The following is a 26,936-nucleotide window of genomic DNA, read 5'->3' as shown; positions in this document are numbered from 1 at the left end:
GAACAGAGTTCTCCATGCATGGCCTGTCGCGGTCGATACCCTCTCCAGGCCCACTGCTAAAGCAGCAAGAACTTGCGTGCCCTTCACTGGTCCTTCTAGACCCCAAACAACAATAAAAATCCTGTTTACTGATGCTTGAAGTTCTGTTAGCCAAAGAACAAAAGCTTTCACTCTGCAACTTACAACAAGAATACTTTCGGTTGAATGTCTTAATGTGTTTGTGTTGAAGTCAGGGTGTGCTAAGTCAGGGAGACCATTAAAAGGGCTGTTTTGTTATCAGGTGAAAGGGCAGGCATTGTGACTGAGTGCTGAACTGGAGGGGGAGTCAGGCAGAATGGGGGTGGGAAGGTGGAGACCAAGAGTGGGGCATAGGTGGGGTGGGATGCCAGAGCAGTGAAGGGATCGGAGCTCACGGCTCACGGCTTTACAGCTTCTCCTGTCTGTAGTCTTACCTTCAACTAAGACAGTTGCAAAAGGAACTGCCCCTTAAGGGATTTTTTTCCTGAACAAGCATTTCTGCCCATCATGATTTATGAGGATCACTTTTTAAACATGGTTGAATTTGTATAACCAGGGGATTAATTAGCTAAGGAATCAGTGTGACAATAGCATAGATAAAGCACCAGGACCCAGGGCCGTGGGTAGAGACCTGGCTTTTGCTCAGGCAGTGCCTGGTGGAAGGGAAATGAGAGATACGAGAGATCTGAGTTCCCCGGTTATAGCAAGGAGGGGTCAGCAGTGCTGACCGTGTTCAAAAGAGCTCATCAAGAGAGGGAGTAAGTAGACCTGCTGAGAAGGGTGAGCAGGATTTGGCGATGCTTAGAAGCATTTCAGCCAGAGGAGGCCAGGTTGGGGGTGGGGAGAGGCAGGGTGGAGCTTCTCAGACACCAGTGAATGGGCCAGTCCATTCTTCTCAATGTATTCCACTTGGTCACTATAGTATATTTATCCTAAGTTCCTCTCTCAAGATTTGTGGACTCCAGCACCTGGTAATCTGCACTGGAACAGTCACTAAACCTGTGGACACCTGAGAAATGTCCTTATAATATAGAGGGTTGAGATTATCTTGGTATAAAGTTATGAAATATAAAGTATTAAAGGTTTTTGTTTTGGATATTGATGTGTAGGATCATTGATTGTGGGAGGGACTTGATGCTTACACAACTCTATGCATTTATGTCTACTGGAAAATTATTTTTAAAGGCATAGCAACAACTCCAAATCAGAAACCATAAGAATTTTAAACCAAAGTCTTATGTGATTTGAAAACACCAGTATTACACATCCACATATTACTGCAGATATTGTAGAATGATTTGCTTTAGAGATAGAACACATCTTGCAGAAAACCTAATTTTTTTCTTCATAATTGTAGTATGTATTAAGTCTTGAACCAGGGCTAGTGTGTGTAGATTAAGTGTGAAATTAGTACCAATTGTGTGCTTTTTAAAAATATCTACATATTCAATAACAAATGACATGGGGAAGCCAGACCATGGCATATGCTCATGCCAAAATGTCCTAGTTTTCACACAAAAACTTAATTTTAAAAGTGATTAAGATGTATGTGTGCTTCTGTACAAAAATATATGTGTATGTGTGGCTTATAAAGACATTATTTATTATGTTAATTTTTTTCTTCTGTTCAGAAATGCCTGTCTTCTTTTTTAATCACCAAGAATGGTCTCTGTGTCTATTTGGAATAAAGGGATTTAATTAGTCCTAAGTACTGTGATCTGATTCCTGCTATGGCCCTTATCACCTGCCGTCTTGTCATGGGCAGGCTGTGATGAGAATAAATGAGACCCACTGGTTTATGATGTCTTTGGACTGTGTGAGAGATTTTCATTCATGTGGAGAAGGAGCTGGCTGGCTGCAGCAAATCTGCATTGTGAGTGCTGATTGGATATTGTCTCCCTGAGATAGAGCCAGGATGGAATGTTGAATTCTAAGGTAGAAAATGGAGTTGATTGTAGTCTGTGGCACTGTTTCCAGAAGATGATGCTAACAAAACCCCAGATTGTGATGATGGGTTATTATTGGAAACTTAGAATTGTAGGATTGGAAGAGAACTGCCACGTTTCAGAGAAAAACTAAATCCTGGATGTAAGGTGACTTATCAAAAAAAATCACAAAGTCAGGACTATACAGAGAGAATTTGGGGACTTCCCGTCCAGGGCTCTTTCCACTAAACCATACAGTATAGGGATTGGATACTAAACTGTCTCCATTGTGTGGATCATGCAAAATGTATGATCTTTATTCCAACAAGAACAAACTTAAAAATATTTTTAAGTGACAATATTAAGTAGATTGCACTGTATTTAACATTTGCCTATTTGCTATTTAATGGTTTTAATTTGTACATTCTTTCATGCCAGACAGAAGAGCTAATGGGCAGGCAGTGTGCCTGCTTGATTTGCGATGCATCTTTCCTCACTGTGCTTTAACAGTACTATGGAAGCTGGTCTCAGCCAGCTGATTATGCTGGATAGGTTACAGCAGCGTTCTTCCTACATGTAATCAGTAATCAGTGAAGAGCAAGGCAGGAGAGTTTATACATTTTTTTTTATTGAGAGAGTGCTTAGTGTCACTTGTCATTGTAATGAATATGTAGCTCTCTGCATCATCTAATGGATTGTTTGTGATTGGCTGTGCGCCCTTCAGTCATGGAGCATCTATTGTGTCTGCTGTCCCTAACACTGTGTCCAGCCTAGGAGGGATGCTGCGTGCTCTGCCTCAGTGCAACTACAGAAAGGGAGTAATACATGACCAACACATAATATACATTTACTAAATGTTTAATTTCTGCCAAATACTGTGGTAGGACCAGAATACTAATAATGTATAGCAGACTATTTTAAAAGATTGTTAAGAAAATTCAAAGTATGTGGGTTGATTATACAGTTGTTTAATGGTGATGGTAGTGAGTATGATGATGGATGCACATGCATTGAGCATTTACTATGGGGCAAGCATTGTGTGAAACATTTTACTTGGATTATTTCATTCAATCTTTAGAACAACTCTTTTTTTGTTTTTATAAATATGGACCTCATTCTTTTTTTAAAATATAATTTTATTGATTTCAGAGAGGAAGGGAGAGGGAGAGATAGAAACATCAATGATGAGAGAGAATCATTGATCGGCTGCCTCCTGCACGCCCCCTAATGGGGATCAAGCCCACAACCTAGGCATGTGCCCTTGGCCAAAATGGAACCTGGGACCCTTCAGTCTGCAAGCCGATGCTCTTATCCACTGAGCCAAACCAGCTAAGGCACAACTCTTTTTAAAGAAAAAAAACCCACCTCATCCAAGGATATGCTTTTTAAAAAACTATTTTTATTGATTTTTAGAGAGAGAGAGAGGAAGGAAGAGGGAGAGAGAGAGAAATATTGACGAGAGAGAAACATCAACATTCATAGGCTGCCTCCTGCACACCCGCACCACCACCACCACCACCACCAGAGATTGAGCCTGCAATCTGGGCATGTGCCCTGACCGGGAATTGAACTGATGACTTCTTGGTGCTTCGATTGACACTCAACAACTGAGCCACACAGCCAGGCCAGAACAATGCTTTAAGGTAGAGCTATTATTATTCCTTTATGAGAATGATAAGGAAATAGAGGCTTAAATGGAGTAAATTAATTGCTCAAGAATAATCAAGCAAAATTCAGTTAGAGAGAAGGACCCTCTGATATACTAGTATGCCTGATGGTAGATACAATTCACTTGACATTGCAGTTACTAAAAAGGGGGCAAAATTAAAAGAGCTATTGAAAAGTAAATAGCATTTAAACATGTGTGACCATTTAACTTTGAAAAAACATGACAAAAGTTTGGGTACGTCATTTTTCTGGAATGCCCAATTTTTCTTGGATATCAATGTTTACTTCTAAGTAGTAGTAAGTACATCATCGGCTTGAACATTCTAATTACTCCTCTACTTCTCCATGAAATAAAATAGGAAAGATAGTAAATAGGAAAACAATGAAAATTGCATTAAAGAAACTATAAACCAAATCGCACAAAGTAATAATTTCCATTTGTTTCTTTAGGTTCATCTAATCACACTTTCCCATTGTGAAATGTAAATTGTTATCATCATTAGCATTTCTTCTGAACAGAAATCCGGACTGTACTAAGTCTATTTATTGCAGACTGCTAGGTGCTGAGCTCTGGCATATGGTAGGTGAAATAACACAGCTTCCCCACAATAGCTGCTGAGCCTCAGCTGGAGATAAGAGTGGGGGCTGCGCATCTCATGAGCTGTCACTGGATGAAGGCAGTCAAAACTAGGAGGGCACACTTTAAGGCCAGTCTAGACAGCATTAGGCAGGACTCAAAGGAAATTAAATAAGGCCTTGGAGAGTTCTGTGGGTGACAGCTTGCTATGACTGAATTCAGGCCTGATGCTAAACCAGAGGCTTCTCAGAAACACCTGTAAGTACCCTGCTACTTACTATAAGCTTAATCACCTTAGTACAAGCCTCACTCTGCACCCATGATTTGGGGGAATCCCTCCTTGATGAGAGGGTGGTTAAATCTAGCCTGATTTCATTCCCCAGTGGAAGACTTATACTCCTGGTAGGTATCAAGACTGAACTGGCCCTTCTTTTTAATCTGGGTTTATCTTAAGAGTCAGTATTGCAGGTTAATGGTAGTACTTGGAGTCAAAAATTATGATGCAGATTGACCTAGGACAGTAATGGCGAACCTATGATGCGCGTGTCAGAGGTGACAAGCGAACTCATTTTTTTGGTTGATTTTTCTTTGTTAAATGGCATTTAAATATATAACATAAATATCAAAAATATAAGTCTTTGTTTTACTATGGTTGCAAATATCAAAAAATTTCTATATGTGACACAGCACCAGAGTTAAGTTAGGGTTTTTCAAAATGCTGACATGCCGAGCTCAAAAGGTTCGCCATCACTGCCCTAGGATGTGAGAATCAATGGGTTGCAAACTGCAGACAAAACAAATCCAAACTTCTTCAGAAAAGAGAGCCCCAAAATAGAGATCTTCTACAGTCATTCCTTACCAGGTTAAGTCAGTTCTTCCAGAAAGAGGGGATTAAAGTTTGTTCAATTTTTTCCTTCCTTCCTTCCTTCCTTCCTTCCTTCCTTCCTTCCTTCCTTCCTTCCTTCCTTCCTTCCTTCCTCTCTCTCCCTCCCTCCCTCCCTCCCTCCCTCCCTCCCTTCCATTAATCATTAGTCCATTCATCATCCTTTCTTGGATGCAGAAAACCCTTATTAAATACTCCTGGAGCTTACATTCTAGTGTGGGAGACAATAAACCAGTAAATAAGAAAATAAAATCCAGATAATTTCAAACAGCTTGTGTCTACCTCTGGAAGTGCAGATACAGAAGCCAAGTTGCCAAAGGCTCAGGACTGAAGCACCCTAATTAATATGTATCAGTTAAAAAAAAGAAAGAGGCCACAGAAGAGAATGAAAAGTAAAACATAAAAGCCTGTAAGTCACAGCGGCCAAGAAGAGAGGATTTCAAGGGGAGTCTGCCAGGCATGTTCAATGCTGCTTAGATTAGAAAATGTGTAAGATGAGTTAAGACTAGTAGTTGTCAGATGTGTTAAAATGGAAGGCCTTGATGATGTTGGCCAGGTCAATGTCAGAGAAATGGTGGCCATGAAAGTTCAATTAAAGTAGGTGAACAGTAACAAAAGAAGTGGAAGCTTTTTTGAAAAGTTTTGCTGTTAAAGGGAGCATTAAATAGTGTTGCTGGGCCCTAACTGGTTTGCCTCAGTGGATAGAGCGTTGGCCTGTGGACTGAAAGGTCCCAGGTTCGATTCTGGCCAAGGGCATGTACCTTGGTTGCGGGCACATCCCCAGTCGGAGGAGTGCAGGAGGCAGCTGATAAATGTTTCTCTCTCATCGATGTTTCTAACTCTCTATCCCTCTCCCTTCCTCTCTGTGAAAAATCAATTAAATATATTTTTTAAATAAATAAATAAATAAATAAATAAATAAATAAATAAATAGTGTTGCTGGTAAGAATGTAATGATCAAGTGTGTGGTGCGTAAAATCAGACTGAGCTGAACCTTCTAGCTCCAGTGTTAGCGAACCATGATAGAATGAACTAGTTGCTTAGCCTTACTGAGCCTCAGCTACTTCATCTATAAAATGAATTTAATACTTGACACATGGGTTAATTTTTTTCTTTCCATATAGTTACATTTGAATGTATGTTTGGGAGTAAATAGAGGGCATAGAAATAATAATAAAAAAGAAGAATCAGTAGATATTTTGTGGGGAGTAAAATTTATATTATCTTAAAATTACTTCTGTAATATTATTACTTAAAGTAGTATTAACCTATCCTAGAGAGAAGAATTTAGACATGTTGAGAATCAGTTTAACTTGATTTTGCATGTAAGTAATTTAATTTCGGTGAGGGTAGATGTAAAGGCTTGGCCTTTTTATATTTTTCTTAGATTTATTAATACATTTATGTTTTAGAGTAGTTAGTAGATGTGAAATTATAGAAGATCAAATTAAGTCAGTGATCGAAGGAATAAGTGGATAATTGAATGATGTGAGTGTATTTTGTGCTGAGTTCTTAGCACTGTGTACTTTACATATCTCATATGGGATTTATACATAGCAGTCAAGGGTTACTTATTCAGAAACTAGAACTCCCTGATATCTGAAATATTGAAATTTCTTTTGATATTGAGGAGCAATTATAATACATATAATACAAGAAATATACATTTCCTTTGCAAGATTTATTTTAGGCAGTAAGAACAATGCACATCAACAATGCAATAGTTATCACTATTAATAACTATAGTTACTCTATTTACTTAAGAGGGCAGTGCCTCTAAATATATCTGGTTTTAAGTTTGCAACATTTTTTTGGAAGCAGGAATGGGAAAAGAAAATCCTCACTTCCAAATGGAAAGACTTGTTAACTTGGTGTGATCATTTGGAAGTAGACGAATGACTAAATGCTGGGCCTTCTGATGGTCAGTGTGGTATATTCCTATCTAGTGAAGCCTCAGATAATTAGATTGATGCTATGGAAACAGGAAAGTGTCAAACACAGTTCATACCTTCTGCAGGTAGCTGGTCTTCATTCTAATACTTCCTAATGGCCCCCAAAACATCTCTGGCTCAATGAGTACAGCTCTTCAATGAGTTAAAATGAGTATTTTAGCTATAGGTACACATTCCTTCGTGACAAAAAGGAAGTGGCTCTGTGGCTGTAAAGATGATGTGTTTATGAACAGCTTTGTTGAGAGTAAGTTCACATGCAGTAATATGTAAAGTTCACTTCAGTGAGTTTCACTTTATGCACACAGTTGTGCAGTTATCACTGCTATCTAATGTTAGAGCATTTCCGTTAACACCCAAAAAAACCCTATATCCATGATCTATTATTCCCTAGTCTCCTCTCCCCCTCCCTCTGCCAACCATTAGTCTACATTTTGTCTCTATGTTTTTGCCTATTCTGGACCTTTCATATAAATGGAGTGATACAATGTGTGACCTTTTGTAACTGGCTTCTTTAAGTTAGCATAATGTTTTCAAGGTTCATTCATTTTGTAACATATTAGTACTTCAATCCTGTTTATGTCTGAATAACATTCCATAGCCAACTTTATTCCTTTGCCTGTATATACCCAGTTGTTGAAAAGAGTATTATTTCCCCCAGAAATTATCTTTCACCATTATATAAATCAGTTGTCTTTAATTGAAGGATCTATTTCTGGATTCTCAATTCTATTCCATTGATCTACACTACATATCAATCCTTATGTCAGTATGGCACTGCCCTGATTACTGCAGCTTTTTAGTAATCTGCATGGAAAGTATGAGTTTTCCACATTTGTTCTTCCTTTTTAATATTGTTGGGCTATTCTATCCCCTTGCATTTTTGTATGCATTTTAGGAATAGCTTGTCAATTTCTACAAAAAAGAAAAAAACTGATATTTTTTCATAGAGATTGTATTGCATCTATAGATTAATTTGAGTATTGCCATTTTAACAATTTTCAAATTTTCATGAAATGAAAATTTATTTAGATCTTTTTTGTTTTGTTTTTTCAACAATTGTTTTAGAGTGTAGATTTTTGTACTTCTTTTGTTAAATTTATTTCTGAATAATTTATTTTTGGTGCTCTCCTTTTTTTTTTTTTTTTTTAAATCTTCACCCAAGGATATTTTTCCATTGGTTTTTTTGAGAGAGTGGAGGAGAGAGGGAAAGACAGAGAGAAATACCAATGTGAGAGAAACACATTGATTGGTTGACTTCTGCACAAGCCCTGACCAGGGCCTGGGACAGGGAGGGGCCTGCAACTGAGGTCCATGCCCTTGACCGGAATTAAACCCTGGACCCTTCTGTCTGTAGACTGATGCTCTATCCATTGAGCCAAACCTCTATCCATTGAGCCAAACCATCTAGGGCTGGTGCTCTTCTAAGTGAAATTTTGTTCTTAATCGCATTTTCAGATTGTCTATTGCTAGTGTGTAGAAATGCAAATGAATTTTTATATTGATCCTGTGTTCTATAACCCTGCTAAGCTTGATTATTGGTTTTAAAAGTTATTTTATGAATTCTTAAGTTTTCTTTTGTGTAAGATCATATCATCTGTAAACAGAGAAATTTTTATTTCTTCCTTTCCAATATAAATGTCTTTTAATTATTTTTCTTATTTAATTGTCTTGGCCAGGATCTCCATTTTCATGATCAGTAGAAATAGTGATAATGAACAACTTTGTCTTGATCCCAGTTTTAGAGATTGTAATTTAAGATGTCATTCTATATAATAACAGTCTAATTGCTAAGTGTCCGGTCGTCCATTCAACCAATCAAAGTGTAATATGCTCATGATATGGTAAGGCAACAAAACCGCTTGCTATGATGTGCACTGACCACCAGGGGGCAGACAGCTGACTGGTAGGTTAGCTTGCTGCTGGGGTCTGGCCAGTCAGGACTGATTGAGATGAGCTGGACACGCCCTGGAGCCCTCCCATAGTCCCTCCCCTGCTGGCCAATCTCCCACATCCCTCCCTGACCCCGATTGTGCACTGGTGGGGTCCCTCGGCCTGGCCTGCACCCTCTCGCAATCTGGGAACCCTCGGGGGATGTCAGAGAGCTGGTTTTGGCCCAATCCCACAGGCCAGGCCAAGGGACCCCACTGGTGCACAAATTCGTGCACTTTGTCTCTAGTTACTTCTAATTAGCTATATTGTCAGTGAATTTGAACATTGTTACTCTTATTCACTTTCTTGTTTAATAATAATGAAACTATTGTACTTAATAAGTTAAGTATTTTTACCTGAATTGAACTATTAACAAGTTTTCTTTTAACTATATTAAAATATTTTATTAGAGAGTCTATAATTTTAGAACCTTTTAACAGAAAAGTGTACCTTTGAATATTTAGATTTTCCTTGTAATTGAAATTGTAACTGCATTAGTAATTTCTGCTGAAATTCAAACATAAATTTGTTATTTTTAAAGCCCAATGTGGTGCTATGTTCATAAAAAGACATACTTTGTAGTGTTGTAAAAATCATGTAATTATAACTTTGTGGTTTGCTTTTATGTCAAGGATTAACAGTTACAAAGAAATTCAAGGGTACACTATGGTATAGAATATATTCTACTTCAACTTAGATCACCCCTTGGTTATAACACACTGAAGCCTCTTACCCATAAATTAAGTAACTATATGCACTTGTATATGTTACCTAGTAAAATGGAGCCCTGCTAGTTAAGCTACACCATGAATTGGATCTCATCTGAGACTCTATTCCTCTCTTTTGCATTTACTGTGGGCTTGTCAGCAGAAAGAGGCTAGTAGCTTCATTTTGTCTGCAGGGTTACACATCATTAACCTTTCAGTGTCATTTTTATTATATGTGGAAAATAAATGGACTAATATTTGAAGAAAATCACTGTGGTATTCCCCATGCAGAGAAAATGCACTTTCCGAGTGAGAAGACCATGATGCTTCAGCAAAGAAAAGCACCCCCTTTTTTTTAGGGAATTGGTTTTGTTGGTGTGGATTAATGGGATACATGTTTTTTGTTTGCTTGTTTGTTTGCCCTGCCTTTAAGGAAATTTGGTTTATTTCACATTCTCATTATAATATACAAATGTTGGAGCATATTCTTTTAATTAAGTCAATGCAAAAAATATGTGACTATATTCTATAGAGATATCACTGCATAGAATTCTTTGAGGTGTGTGTGAGTGTGTGTGTGTGTGTGTGTGTGTGTGTTTGCAATTTTGGCAGAAGTAAGGTTAGAGTTTAATCAAATGGGTACTTTAGAGGTTTGTTTTAATATTTCCTGTGCATATGCCTTAAATACCAACTCTTGTGCATAACTGTCACTGAACATTCATGCAGCCTTGCTGTTTGAGGTCATACTGTGACATTTAAAGATGAGACAGTTTTTTTACTGCAGGGAGTTTAAGGGACAGTAAAATAAGCTTGACAGCTGATCATGCTTGACATGCATTGTGCAATTATATAGAGGAAAATAATTTTAAATATTTGTATTATATTCATACTCTTAAATGTATTAGTAGTTCAAAATTTGTCATGTGAATACAGCAAGGGAAAGAACATAACTATCTTCTTTCTAGAACAAGAAATATTGATACAGCATCAATTCAAAACCCTAGATTATCTTGCCTGTATTGCCAAGTAGTAGGTTTTATCTCAAATCTTTTAATACAGGATGGGCAAAAGTGAATTACAGTTGTTCATATGGGAGAAAACATGCGGACTAAATAAATAATAATACAAGAATAAACTCTGGTTTTTTTACTCACAACTGTAAACTTACTTTTGTCCACCCCTGCATATATCAATCAAAACATATAGCTAACTACTGGTTGATATCTTCAGTGATTTATTTATAAATACACTAGAGGCCCAGTGTATTGATGACATTTGTGCACTGTTGGGGGAGCGGGGGAGTCCCTCAGCCCGGCCTTAACCCTCTTGCAGTCTTGGACTCCTTGGGGGATGTCCAATTGAGGGTTAGTGGGAGTGGGCCTAAGCTGGCAGTCAGACATCCTTCGCGCTCACCAGCCATGAGCCCAGCTTCTGGCTGAGTGGTGCTCGAGCGCACTGACCACCAGGGGTCAGCTCCTGTGTTGAGCATCTGCCCCCTGGTAGTCAGTGTGCATCATAGTGATTGGTTGTTCCGCCTTTCAGTCAATTTGTATATTAGCCTTTTATTGTATATTAGAATGGTAGTCTTTTCTCCATCACATTGACCAAACATTTTGCAGCCTATCTTATGAATTAGATGTGAGAAGATTCAGGAATAACAGGCATGACCTATCCTGTCTAGGCTTTCACTGTTGATTAGTTGGGGCCAGTTTGTAAAACAAGTGTAGTGTTAGGTTGTGCTTTCAGGGTCATGTGTCCAGGCCCCTTATTTCTTACAGAGAGAAAAGGAAAAAGAGAGGGAATTTTAGCAATTGAGTCCTGCAACTCATTGAAGGGATGAGGTGAGAATGAGTCATGCACACAGCTGAAGTGTAACCTAGTGGAGCTAGATTTCCCTTGAAACCATTCTGCAAGTGTCCCTTTGTAACCACTCCAGGGTCCTTGGAAACAGGGTTCTTCTACAGACTAATGTCTTTGTCGGGGGTGGGGGCGGGGAGCCAAGTAAACTAAGTAGGCCATTATTAGAAGTGAATGAGTTAGTGCCACCTGCAGGAAGATCTGGAAGGAATTAAGGGAGAGTTTTGTGCTATAGAGAAGCAATGAAGTCAAGAGAGGAATGATTTGGAAGTAGTGTGAAAATACTAGTTTGAACTGGAGAGAAGATGTGGTATGGGAGCATGTTTTTGTTTTTGTTTTTCCCTGCTGATTTTGGCCAAAGCCAATGTAATTAATTATGTGCCCAAGTTGTCTCACTTGTTCTTGTCATTAGCCTTGCTTTCAGAAGAAATCATGGACCAGAAGAGTCATTTCTCTTTCCCTTAGTGCCCTGAGTCAATCAACTGGTAATTACTTCCTGTACCTACTCGGGGAGGGTGATGAAAGGTGAAGACTACATTAGCAAAATGGAATCTAGAAGAATGAGTAGAGTGTGTCAAAGATAGGAAGAAGAAAGTGACTTTAAGTCCTTGTGATAGTGACACAAAATACATGAAATCTGGGGTGGGATGCAGGGGTAAAAATACATGGGAACTTACGCTGGTGGATTAACTGCAGTCAGGGCCCAAAGACATTTGTTTTAATTTTACTCTTTGGGAAACTGATAGCAGAATTTTAGCCTTAAAAATAATTTAACGGAGGCACTAACTGCTTGGATTTGATTTAGGAAAATATTTCAGCAACAGTGTGTAGGGACAGTGTACAAAGAGGGGTGGGGCACTAAAGGCAGAACTTACAGGATTTGGGGACAAGGTCAGTCATACATAAATCACAGAGCTCAATTCAAAATGAAAATGTGGGACTTCTGTTCAAAATTGTTAAGAATTTTAGGATAGTCATATGAAAGCATTAAACTAAGCACAGACTTCTTCTAAGTGCAGAACTCTAAGCTCCTGCACAAGTCATGTGCCCATGAGGCCAGCCCTGATTGGGGAATAAGTGGGAAGTGAGATAAATACAGGACACTTGTAGATTTATATTTGAATGAATGAATGTGCCATTGTTCCATCAAATGAGAATGAACTCAGACAGAAAATAGCTTCATAAGAATGCAAAGCAGATTTATCCTGATGATTTTGAACTGACTTCAAAAGAAATTTTTGGTAATGCCCACAGGCAGTCAGAAGTATGAATGTGGAGCTCAGCAGAGAGGTGAAATCTTGAAGAAAGAGCTGAGTATTAGCAATATGCAGGTGGCATATGATGCCATCGGGGAAACTACGTAGAATGAGAGTGCACATGACCTAGGACATAAGTCCATGGATCACCGGAATACAGAATGGGGGGGGGGGATTTCTTATGATGTCTTTTCAACTCAGTATCCCAGCCTCAAGCTCAGTGCTTGGCATATAAAGGGGAAATTAATGGGCAGGAGAAAAATAAGAGATAAAATAATTATTTGGGACAAGATACAAGTTTTCACTACAGATCTAGAAATTACATGATCATCTTCCAGATGTCCCCAGATGGACTTGTTCATCACCCTCTAAATTTGAGGAAAACTGAATGGAAGGGGAAGTCCTGGAAGTTAGGGCTCCTGGGTTTCTGTCTTGACTCCCTGCTCACTAACCTTTGCCAGCTTACCCTTCCTTCTGGAAACAGTCTTGGTTCTGCCATCTCTAATCTTCCCTACAGCCACGGCTCTGGATCAATTATTCTAATTTCCTGACACATCCTGGGTTAAAACTTTGGTTTTGATCTTTGCCTACAACAGATAGAAACCAAATAGAATGATATGTCTGTGACTCATTAAATGTTAGATATTTTTTCTTAGAAAAATGAAGTGACCTTTAACATTTTCTGAGAAAACATGATGGAAATGCTGAGAATAATGATTCCTTTAAAGAATAGCTCCAATCAGGTCTCAGCAGGACAGCGTGAAATGCCACAGGGCTTTTACTGTGCAAGGCCTTATTATCATAAAGTTCAAAATCTTGGACATACTACCGCATCATCCAAGTTTCCTGTGTTATCATGTAGAAACTCTGCTACATTTTCCTTTGTATGATATGCTGATGAAAGCTAGAGAGAGAATGTCTATTCAAATGCATTTTAATGAGTCTATTTACTTTTTAATTTCTTTGGTTTCTTACATATTTTTAGTGCCAGTCGCAAATATGTGCAATTAGAGAGAGTCCTCATAATAATTAATAAAAGAAAAATACAATTTTAGATTATTCAATTACACAACCATAAACATAAAGTACAGTTGTCATAAATGATACTATGCCCTGGCTGGTTGCTCAAGACACATACCTCAGTTACAGGTTCAATCCCTTACCCCGGCCTGAGGAGGGGCACATTCAGGAGGCAACCAATCTATGTGTCTCTTTCACATCAATGTTTCTCACATCCATGTTTCTCTCTCACGTCAGTGTTTCTCCCTCTCTCTCTCTCTCTCTCTCTCTCCCCCTCCCTCCCTCCCTCCCTCCCTCCCTTTCCAATTCCTTCCTCATCCCCCAACACATACTTTGTAAAAAAATAAATGGGGAAAATATCCTTGGGTGAGGATATAAAAAAATATCTAAACAACTCAATTATCTCCATTCTTTAATCCTCATCCTTTTCTTACTTTTCCCCATTATTTATTTTATTTTCTATTTCTCCCCCCCCCAAAAAAAAAGTCTACTAGATAGGAGAAATGTAAAGCTTTGTCATATTAAATAAATGTTAGAAAATCTATGGGGTGGCTTTTTAAATAGATATTTTTTATAGTTCCATGTGTGTAATTTCTGGCATCCTCTATTTGTTTTATAAGCACCTTTTATAAGTATAAATGCCTGTATTTACAGAGAATTGTTCCCATTAGAGAATAAAACTCAAATCTGTTCAATGATGCAATGCCTCAGGGAAACCAACAGAATGCCAGACTGGAATTACTGTGAATGTGGTCTTTTTTATTAATGATTAATTATTTTATCTTTGCAATACTCTTTTGTATTTTAAAGCAATTGATGGATTTTGTCTTAAAAACATCAAAGGTATCAATAAGTTACCTATGTCAAAGGCAAGTTATATAAATGTCATATTAAAGTCACCCCAATTTTGCAATATTTCTAAGTAATTCTCTTCAATCCTGCATTCATATTACCTGTTCTGTAGTTTTATGACAAGTTGGAAACTGTGCTGCATCCTGGAGAATATTTTTATATTACATGAATTTTTCTAACTCTAAACATTTTTTTTATTTCCACATGAATATTAAAATTTTTTTTCAGAGTGCAACAGAAAAGAGATTATTTCACTTAATAATATGTTGATATATGGTGTTTGGGGCTCCATTAAAGAAAACCAATTTTCTCTTTTGCTTTATCATATCAGAAGCAAAAGGGCAGTCCTTTCTCTCTACCACTGCATCTGTTGTTTCCACCTGAAATCTCAAGAACAAGGTAATTGCTTAGCAGGCCGTCAACATAAATGCTAGGGAAAAAGTCAGCCTAAAGCTTGTATTTAAATGAATATGTGGAAGAGACAACTTTGGCTACAAAACAGACTCCTGGTTTTCCCCTCAGAAAAGCAAGTAAGCAAAATTCTCCTGACCCAAGGAGAGACCAGCTATTACTAGTAGCTGCATTATTGCCTTAGGATAACTCCTCAGAAATAGAATATTATTTTATATGCTTAAAGTAATTCTAAATCATAACAGCCATAACATAAGGGACCTGAAGACAAAGAGATGTAGTAAATAATGTCACCCTCCTTAGTAGCAAATGCTGACAAAATAAAACTCCATTGCCTTATAAGCCTAGTGCATCCTGGCATAACGCTTATCTGTCCTTGTTTGCTGGAGGTTAGCCCACTCAGAGTCACCCTAAGTATTTCTGAGCATTGCATGTGGGCCTTCCGGGCCTGGTCATGGAATGTGCACTCTATTACTTGTGATGGGGAGAAAATTTTTTTTAGACCTTTCTAGGTTCTTCTGGTTGGTCTAATAGATCAACATAAGACAGATTAAGAGGAGAAAAGCAAATTTCACTATGTGCAAATGAGGGCCCCAAGGAGACAATGACACCCAAGGCCAAGCCAAGATATTGAGGCTTCTTTGCCATCTTGAGCTAAGGAATGGTATAGGGGCCTGGGACTTCAAAGGACAGGAGGATTGTTCACTGGACAGTAAAAACAGATGTATAGTAATTAGATGCTTGCCCTTCTATACAGACAGGTCATTTATATAAAAGTTATCTCATTCTGGGTTAGGCCTCTGTCTAAATTTTTAAGATAGTTAAGGGAGAAGTGAAAGTTTTTCTTGAGTCTGGTGGATCTTGATTACATTCTGCTCATTTTTGGCAATCTAACCCATGTTATGTGGGACCAAAACTCAGTCCATTTTCTAGTCATAGATTTTCCTTTTATGGGAGTTCAGGTTGGGAGCAGACCGCCCTTGTTACTTGCTCTCCCATCCACCCCCCACCCCCCCCACCTGAGAACTGCTTGGAATAAATGTGGACATCACTTAAACACAGACATAGAGCGCTGCTTCCATGCTTCTGCATAAGCATAATCTGGCTCAAAACACACTCAACGCAAATTACTAAACATTACTGAAAGTTCTAGGCTGAAGCACCTGCAGGGTTCATATGTACCATCTGTGTGACCAAAAGTACTCCCCAATGTAATATCCTCACCCAAAGAGGAAAGTCTACTGTAAAGTCAAATTCCATTTGCCAGTATCAAATGCAAGACCTGCAATACTTCAAATAGCACAATTCTGGCTTCAGAAATTCCCCAACAAACCCCCATCATGACAGAACCAGAACACCATAATTAGCTGGAGATATTAATCAACCATGGCAGGAAAATGACTGCAGTTTCCAGAGATACCTAACATCTCCCCCAAATATAAAATGTGGGGGTTTGGGAACAATTTTCAGGATAAAGAATAAGCAGTTATTTTCCAACTTAATGTATAATCATTTAGATTGAATCGAACTCGGATTTTTTCAAGCAGTCATTCCACTAACATTTAAACTGATGATTCTGTGCTGGGGATTTTAACTGCAGTAGAAGCTAGATATTGTTAACCTAAAAGTAGTTCCTAGCCTCTAAGCACTCAAATGCCCCAGTGGCAGAGAAAGTCAGATGTTCAATACATAATGAGGCAATAAATATTTTTAAAAGGTGAGAAATAAAGCATGGGGAAAGAAGCAGCATCAGGGTAGGTTGCACATGACCTTAGGAAGACTGTCTCATGTGAGTGTTGGAAGGTAAAAGTTCTCCAGTAAGCACTACGCTGACTTCATGGTACATTGATTTGCACGAAGGGATCAGGTAGAAATAGAGAATCTAAACATCATATACATCCCTATACTCTAATGAGGTACTGAATGCTTACTGAAACTTGGACACAAATGATAGTTAGACCATTCTTTTGCAGAGATCTCTTTTTAATGAGACTCTTGATACTGCTTTAATACGTCCCTTTTGGTGAACAAATAAGCTAAACAGTGCTTATTTTCTTCTTCTCAGAAGTGGCTTTTTAATCTGATTATCCTTTGTTATACATGAAAGGGAGATTATTCCCTAACAGTAGGCTGTTTCTTCTCTCACCAGAGACTTATGTCAGGTTAACAGGTGGTAAGGAAAGGATATCAAATTCCAGGAGAGAATTTGGATTGGCACAATGTGGCTGTTCTAGGTGCATGGTGTGTGGAAGCAAGAGGATACATCTAAAAAAAAGGCCAAATAACAGCGCCAGGTGGGCCATCACCAGAATGTGCACCTAAGGGCCTACGGAGAAAGGAAGAAACTCTCAGAAACCCAACAGGCCTGGAAGTCCTAAGACAGTGAATGATCCAAGTGGAGAGAGAGACACACAGAATAATTCTCTAGTTACTAGTCGGCACCAGGATAATTTACGTGATTTCTGCCCTCTAATGGGAATATGTGAATAATCTAGCACAAGTGAGCCCAAGTCAAACTCATATGAAGTCTGATCTTGATTTTTTCAACCAAAAAGTTTACTTAGATTGTGACAAATGTATAATAAGTAATAAATAAGCCAGTGTTGGCTAACAACTTTTGGGATTTATTTCATATGATTCAGAAAAATGTGTGTTTCCTGCCACATATTTCACAACACATTTCAAAATACCATTACTCATAATTAGATTTATATATAGTAGAATACATTCATGATTTTTTTTCATTTCTTTTCAACCCATCCATTACTGTATTACAGAAAATCCATAATGAACATATAGTCTATTTGAAGAGAGAGATGCTAGATAGATATAGATATCTACAGATATATTTCCCTCTCTCTCTCTCTCTCTCTCTCTCTCTCTCTCTCTCTCTCTCTATATATATATATATATATATATATATATATATATATATATATATATATTCATATTTAACATGGTAAATATGTTTTTATAATAGTTTTGAAAAAATGTCATGAAAACATGGAGAAGGCACTCTTAATTTCAAAAACATTTATTAAGGAGAACATCAGTTAGTGATGGACCTTGAAACAGAGGTAGGACTTTTATGGTCATAAACAAGAGCAGAAACTCTTCTGCACCAAGGGAATACAATGACTGGAGTGCTGGAAATGTGAAAAAGTGCTGTGGACAGCAAATCACAGGTACCTGCCTGCCAGTACCTGCGAGAGGAAATTGGAAAGGTGGGTTGAGGTCAAATCATTTAATGCTTAGAAGCCTGGATTGATTCTTCAGGTGGTAAAGAACCATTGTACATTTCTGAGCCATTTAGAAACATTATTATTAGGCACATAATTGGTAACTATATAAGGGTGATTTAAAAGCAAAGAGGAACTATTATGGGTTAGTACTCTGCAAGGCTATTCATGTACAATATCCTGGCGAGGGGCCTACTGCAGGGGACCAGATGAAAGATGACCAGACGTAGGCTGATAACCATGTGGAAAAAAAAAAGAACACAATTCAACTTAAGACTAAATCTGTAGATGTGTGGCAGGATTTGATAACTGATTGGATGTGAGGGTGAAGAAGGAAGTAAAAGTGACTCAGAAATCGATTACTAGTCTCAGTGTCGGGAGCTGTGACAATTTTGTTACTGAAGTTGGGCACAGAGCAGAAACACTCTTTGAATTTAAGGTAATGGATTAAGTTTTGGACAAATTTGAGGTGACATCAGTGCATCCATATTTAGCAAGCAGGTGAAGCTACCATTTATGTAGGGCTTGCTGTGTATTGAACTTTGCTAAGCCCTTGATATGCATCATATTGTTTATAATATTGTGTTTATCATTTGATTATCATTGCTGATATTTGATCACTTCTGTATTTTTAAATAAAGGAAAATAGTCTTAATTAAGTAACTTTTCCAAAGCCACACAACTTGCTAGCTTTGGATATAAAGTCTCACTCTTGACCCCCCCTTTGGTCACTGCCCCTACTACAGTCCTCAAACATGTAGATTTGGAGTCTGGGTGAAGTCAAGGTAACGATGTAGCTTTAGAAATTAATCATTTATTCACAGCTTTTGCTGAACTCCTGCCAGTGGCCAAGTACAATGCTCTGAGCTATGAAGACCCAGACACGACCAGTACCACCCTAGAGATGTGAGTTGAAATAATAGGCTAGAATTAAGGAGTTGTGAGCAAGAGAAAGGTAATTTTCCAAAGCACAGGATCTTGGGTTGGGCCAATGAACACACCACCGAAGAACAGGAAACATAAGTAGTCAGAGAAATAGGAAGAAAAGCTAACCCAGTTAGCACAGACACCAGGAAAATGGTATGTCAGTACTTGAGAAAATAACTTGATGAGAGAAGATTGTGAGGAGCTGTTGACTTTTATAAATTGGCGGTAATGACATACCTTCTGGAAACCTGCCAGTAGTGAACTTTTGAGGGCATGTGAAGTGCATACGTGGAGAGAGAAGGAAACTAACATTTTAAGAATTTTGAGCATGAAGGAAAACATAGAAATGGGAGGATGGCTTAAAGGAGAAGCCAGAATGAGAAGAGGGCTTGGTTTTTGTTTTGTGCCTCAGAGTTTTTTGTGTTTTCCTTTTGTTTTCTGACCCTACAACCTGAGAAATGGGGGCAATATGGCAAAATGGAAGTACTCTGTTCTTAAAAAGTCAACAATGGTGGGCAGATGGTCAGGCAAATGAAAAAGCTGGCTGAGCCCTGGCCTGTTTGGAGCCTCGTCCCATAAACCAAAAGGTTGTGGGTTCAATTACAGGTCATAGCACATACCTAGGATGTGGGTTAGATCCCTGGTCAAGGTGCTTACCAGAGACAACTGATAGATATTTCTCTCACACATGATGTTCCTTTCTATCTCTATCTCTATCTGTATCTCTATCTGTATCTCTATCTGTATCTCTATCTATCTATATCTCTTTGTCTCTACTTCTCTATCTTGCTCACTCCCTTTCTCTCTCTAAAATCAATAAACATTTCCTCAGGTGAGAACTAAAAATAAATAAATAAAAGCTGATTCAAACAGAAAATCATAATGATGAAATGATGATACATACTTACATCAAGCATTTTATTTTAACATAAACTGTACAAATATTGATTCCTTTGCTACACTTTGTGTGAAGCTGGGCCTTTTCTTCGAATGTGGGCGGGCTGATTTCCCATCCTCCCATCCATCCTGCACTGTATAAACTGCACATCTAATCCAGCTTCAGCCTCTTCCAGTTCCGGTTTCGCTAAAGAGAAGGGATCTTAGAGTTACTTGCAAAGCTATTTGAGCACAGAAACCTTCTTGACTAATTTTTTAAAAATGTATTATTCTGTTTATCCTCTCCCATTTTTTTCATTAGTGATTCAGCAGTTTTTAATAATGGCTTTCTGGAGCCTTCAACCTACTTTTCATAGAAACATCAACTTTCTTTTACAGAAATATTTTACCAGTTGATACTAGGACACAAGCCTACACCAGCCTCCAGGTGGGAAACTAGTTGAAGTTACCCAGGGCAGCAGAGGGGAGGGCCATGGAGAGACTATGGCCTTAGGACCACAGGGCAAACAGAGAGCAGTTGTGGCCTCTGTGGGTGGAAGTTCCGCTGGATTGTTTGGGAAGGAAGCTCAGGGGCAGGAAACCTCAGCAAAGGAGGGTGCAGGGGCACTGCTAGGTCCTAAAGCTGTTCTTGGGTAGATCTGAGTGAGAGGTGTTGTCCGGGTCCCATGCCCAGGAAGTGGTCTTCAGATGTTCCCTGTAGAACATCTTGCCACAAGGGAAAGACTCAGGTCTCAACAAATGTCTAAGAAGAGAGCATGGAAGCCAGGCCATGATACTGGTCCTCAAATCAGACTCCTCCATCCCCACTACTCACCCCTCACCAAGTTGAACATTGACCTTGAAGGAGTGGGAAGCCCCGGCCAGCAGGCTCAGGGTATAAAGGGAAAGAAATGCAAGGCAAGCAAATCAACAAGAAGTGAAGCACATCTCTATTTTAATAGCAGAGGCTTCTCAACTGAAGCAGGTCCTAGCTCAGGAAGAGGCTTGGTGAAATGTTACATATATTGTAGAATGTTGACTTCTAAAAGAGACTGGACATTTTAATTACTGATTTTATCTTGCTTTTGTGATGATAGTGACCAAAGGACTTCTGCAATTATAATTTGAATAAGTATAAAAGGATGAATAAGACTAGTAATAGAAAGGCAGAAAAATAAAAAGAAGTCCGGGGTGCGGGGGAGACAAGACCACCTGCCCATGATTTTATCCGGGGAGTGGAAATGCCCCTACAGAGAGGGTGGAGTTGGGCTTGGAGAAGCAAATGCTCTGTTGATACTTTTTGTAGTTATCCTATGTAATTATAAAAATTACTAATAATGACCAAAAATTCAGTTTAGCTTCCAGATAATGTCAGGCATAAATGCAATGATTCTTTTGAACTCTCATTCGTATTTTTGTGCTTTAATAATTATCTTTCAAAGTGGGGTAATAGTAAAGTCATTTAGATGGAAAGCCTGATCCAATATAATTCTGAAAGAATTTTCTTTCTGGGAGTGAATTCCTGTCATGCTGTTCTTAGAATGGCTCCAACTCCCAAGATCAGAGATTGCAAAAGATCTAAGGATACGTACTTAGGTTTAGATACTTTTTCTGCCTCTTATTTACTATTACATTCTTATTTGTCCCATAAATAATGATCACATGGCATGTATGGGCACTGTAGAGGGTACAAGCAGATAGATATAAGGCAGTTTGCAGAAAGAAAAATAATGCTCAATCTAATTGTAAAATATGTAAAGGTCTTCAGCTCTCTCTGGCTTGCCTAGAGTTTGGGTGAATTCTTTTTGTGTTTCCACCCTCATGACTAAAGCTGTCTATGTATGAGGTTAGTAATCCTGCACAGAATATTTGCTTTTGAATACAAACAATATCTTAATCTACCTCCTTATGCCATTTGAATCCTTAACAAAGATGCATTTATTTATTTATTTGCTTATTTTTTTAAAGCATATCATCACTGTTTAAGAAATATGTCCAAAATGAAAGCTGGGAGCAAAAGTTGACAGTCATATAATAAACACCTGTAAGAAGTCACCTTGGGCCCTTTGAGGCCACCTAGATTACTAATCTTTCCATTGATTTCAGTATTTCTAAGCTAAGTGTAATAGCCCAGAAGAAGTAAAGGATTATAGTCATTGTTTCTATCAGAGTAGTGAATGTCAAGAAAGTAAGACTTGCCAACTCTTATTAATCAGGAAAATACCCCCCTTGTTCAGACACTTGCCCATGCAGGAGCTGTGATAAGCTGTGCTCTCCCTGCCTGCTATGTGCACTTGCAGGCTGTGTTTATGTGACTGCAGAAGGGACAGGTGCCTGCTGACCCCTATGGAGTCATAAATCCTATACTCCCTTCCTACAATTTCTAGGCTTATTTTGGTTTCTATGTTCAGTTTCATTCATTGATACTATTTCTAATGTAAATGTAATAATCTAGATGGCATTTAGATTTTCATACACTAACTATAGGCATTATTAAAATGTGCATTGGAGCTCATATTTGATGTTAAAATCCAAATTGCACACTTATACATGTATTTCCATTTCCAGTTCTCTATTCATTGTATTACCATTGTGTAAAATGCACTTTTCCTCCATTTCAGACCGTAAAATTTCTACCTGTATTTCAAGGTCCTCTCTTTCAGGGTGATTTCTTTAACACACTGCTTTGGGATTGAGAGCTTCCTTCTTCATCTTTTCATGAAGACAGGGTGGAAAAGAACATGGTAGAAAGATTCTGTTCCCCCCAATGGAAGCCTTGAGTTTCTAGTTTCTTTGGAAAAAAGGTATCAGTTTGTTCAGTCAGTTCCTAGAAAAAACTCCTGGCACATCATCATAGTCACATCATAGATCTTTGTTGAATTGGACTGAACCTATGAGTGTCACTGTGAATTTCAAATTGTGTTAGAAGGCACTCTCTGTGTTCAGAGATAGGGCTTCGGTGGCTTTTGCTTTGGGCATGCTCGAGTGGTCCTAGGTCAGGAGAGATCCAACAGTCGCTGCCCATTGGTCATGGGTGGCAGCTCTTGCCAGGAGCACAGGGTTCTAGAGTGTCATCCTCATTCTGGGGGTATAGGGCCCTTATCTGGTAAGAGTTCATCTTGGAGGCTCCAGCCTTGTTCTTGTAATGTGTGAAGCTCCAGGCTTTCCCTCAGCTCTCAGGAATCTGCTGAAGATGAGCTCCAAGACATAAGTCTGTTGAGGACAAGAGCTGTGCCTTTTTCATCCTTTTATTTAGTGTTAGTTTGTTTTGAACTTGTAACCACAGTGCTTTAACAAGTTAATGATCAGTTAAGCCCTGTCTCGCTAAGTGAGTCTGCTGGAGTCCTCTGATTTCTAGGAGTTTCAAAATATGCTTGAGAAGCACAAAAAGTTAGACAAGAAAATTCAATGAAGAGATATTACAAGGCAGTTGTTGATTAATTACAAATTAAGAGGCGGTGACGGCTGACATGCTTACGTTCTGCCAAATACCATCCTTATATCAGGGATCATTAGGTTTTGACTACATAAGTAATAACAATCCTTTGTTTTCTATGAGTAGTAGATTTTGACTCTACCTGAGACAGTATAAAAAATCAATTCTATTTATGATCTTCAGATAAGATGATAGTCTGCTCTGAGATGCATTTAACATTGCATACTTCACAGCCTAGAGTTCAATATATTTTTTATAATATGGAGCTATTGAAATAAGGAGCTGGTCAATATGTGCAGTGACAGGCTGGGGTAATTACATGCAGTACTCATTTTTCTTGCAGACAGACAAGCATGACTTTGAGACCCAGCTCTAGGGTTAAGCAGGCCTCCTCCTTCTCCAAGTGGCCTGGTGTGTCTGTGTGCACCACCTCTGCACTCCCCCACTCCGACTGCCTGTTTGAAGAGTAGTGAGAGAGCAGTTGCAGGGCCCCTGGCCTTGTGCAGTCACCCTCAAGAATTCAGGATGGATGCTGTCTCTCTCCTCCCCAGAGTGTGGGGCCAGTCCCACTCACCTACTGAATCACCAGCATTTCAGAGCCCTTGTCACACTCCCTGCTTAGTGTGGTCCAAAGAGTGCACTTAGTTGTTGTAGTAATTTGGTGAGTGGAATGTGGAACTAGTGGTCATGTGTAATACCATTTCTATGAGAAAACGAATTTCAAATTCAAAGCAACTGGCTGATGAAGGGCTTTTGGAATATACTACATAAACAGAGGCTTCTAATCCTGGACCTTCCCTTTATTGAGAGTAATGAGGGAATTCCATGTCTTCTCCTAACTACACAGAACTCTCCCAAATTCATCACGTAGATGTGTAGTGTTTTATCCAAGTTCCTAACTTGGGGGTGGTAGGAGGGGAACTCTGAAAACCTTGTATGCATTTTTTTGATGGATTAACACACAGCCAGCACCACTTCCCCAGAAGAGCTCTATTTTGTACATCCTGTGCCTAAAGAACAGCTCTACTTGTACTAGCCCCATGAAGAAAGCTTGCAATCAACCAGTGATGACCTGAATTGCTTGTAAGATGGAAACCAAATGTGACTGATGTGAACTGCTTGATAATTAGGGTGCCCACTACTTGCCCAACAGAGAAATAAGACTGAACCTGGCCTGGTGGTTCTGAAACCTGTTTGTTCCCAAAAGTCCCTGAGGTTAACACACACACTTCCATGGTCTCTACTATTTATTCTTGCCTTACAACAATGTCAATAGATAAATAAACTTAAAACATAGCCCTGGCAGGCTATCCACGGTGCTATTTTATCCAGATAAGGGGAGACAAATGAGGAGGCATTCTGAGGATTATTTAATGTAGCACTCTCAATTCTGAATATTATGATAGAGGATGCTGAGTAAGTCAGTTAATTAGGAGGGGCCATGAGGCAGGATATGGGATGAGGACGGCAGAGGAACTGCAATAATATTATAGGAAATGACTTGAGACACTGCCAGCCATACAGTTTCTCTTGGGGAAGAAACATCCTTGGGGCCATTGGGTTGAGGCAATGTGCAGTATGTGTGTGTTGGGGTGGGGGGTTAGAGGAGATAGAGAGGGAACTTGGAATGGCTTTGTGTGTCCCCAACCATATTCAGCCCTCTGCAAGGGAGACTGGACTCTGAACTTTGGCGAGATTATGTTGCAAAAGTCACCTAAGGGTTGAGCTTCATGACTTGGTCTACAAAGGGATGGGAGAAAGGTGGCAGCAAGAAGAGAGAAGTCCAAGAGCCAGGAATGAACGCTCTGCCCTGTCTGCTGGACTGTGCAATATCCAGTGAGGGACTGGGGTGTTCACCCACCCACATGATAAAAGGCTCCAATGCACCATGTTGTACACTTAAGAGGCAGTGATGGTCTCAGCTTATATGTAGGTTTTACACTCAAGGGCAGTTCAAGGTTAAATGCTAGCATAAAAACCTGGGTTAAATCTGTTACTTGAGTCCTTTGGACTTAGCCCATGACTCACTTGGTGGGCCACTATGCCGTAGGTTGCAGGTGCATTTTGGAAATTCTTTAAATCTTTGGCATGTGAAGTTACTGATTGAGTAACTAATTATTATAAAGAAATGGAAGAAATAATATAAATATTAGCAATGTTACTGAAGTCCTTAAGATACCTGTCTAGTTTTTAAAGTGAAATAATTGGCATTTAGTATGCCCTGACTAATATTTCAATTAGTTAAAATATTTTGATGAGTAGTAAAAATAGTTATTTGACTCAAAAATGTTTCCATTTTCAAGACAGAGTCAGTTAAATAGAGTCATTAAAACATTATAAGTCCTACTCGTATAGTTTTTGATCAGACAGTAACTGCAGGACGTACAGTAGGCAGATTATTGTCTTAGGGGCATCTGTTCCTTCAACTCTCATGCAAATTATATTCTTAGGGATGAAAGAAACTTTAATGAACTTTTAAGAAAAGCAGAGAAGCCCCACCGGTGTTGCTCAGTGGTTGAGCATCAACCCATGAACCAGGAGGTCACGGTTCGATTCCCAGTCAGGGCACATGCCCAGGTTGCAGGCTCTATCCCCAGTGTGAGCCATGCAGGAGGCAGCCCATCAATGATTTTCTCTCATCATTGATGTTTCTGTCTCTCTCTTCCTCTCTCTTTCTTTCTTAAATCAATAAAACTATTTAAAAAAAAACACACAAAAGAAAAGCAGAGAAGATAAACTTTACCCCTCCTGAACTTAGAGAGTGGGATTAGTAAAATATATTAACAAATATGAGAAATAATCAATGATGAAATGAGACTTGGAGTCTAACTAGCATGCTGAGAATGGAATGTGTAAGTGATCTTTTCTTGTCTTTTGCTCAATACAATAACTATTGCTTTTTATTTCCTCGATCCGTATCATAGGCATAGTATTAAATATGCCTGACCTCAATGAAATATGGAACATTTCTCCATTTCTGAAATGGAACTTTTCTATTTTATTGCTATATTAACATTTGAAAAAAAATCACTTCATATCATTGAGTCTTTCTGAAACCTATCAGGAATAGTGGGAGCCATCTAAATAAGAAATACGAACATAATGGAATTGCCTACAGTTCTGACACATTCATGGCCGTTTCACTGAGCACTTTGCGTGACTTTGCAAGCTTGCAGGAATGGGTGTGCATTTCACAGAAGAGCAACCAACAGGTGGCAGCACCTCTTTGAAAATTATTTATATTTATTTCATGCCAACATTTTTTTTTCCAAATTCTTCTCACCCATAGTTGAGCCATATTATAATTGGCATGTATACATCAGAAAGCTCCCTTTCTTTGCAAATAAGATGACTGCAGTAACAGGATTGAGCTTTAAAAAATGTTTGCTTCCACTGAGAAATG

General features: G+C 38.8%; 1 protein-coding gene across 2 annotated transcripts in view; it reads left to right on the top strand.

The window, feature by feature from the left end:
- Positions 1-26,936, top strand: part of CTNND2 (catenin delta 2) — a 784,675-nt gene that overhangs the window by 332,076 nt on the left and 425,663 nt on the right. The window lies entirely within an intron of this gene.

Source organism: Myotis nattereri (genome assembly GCF_964212035.1).
Source record: "Myotis nattereri genome assembly, chromosome: 4".
NCBI classification, from domain to species: Eukaryota; Metazoa; Chordata; class Mammalia; order Chiroptera; family Vespertilionidae; genus Myotis; species Myotis nattereri.
The sequence above is the reverse complement of the archived record's forward strand: the minus strand, read 5'-3'. Positions and strand labels throughout refer to the sequence as shown.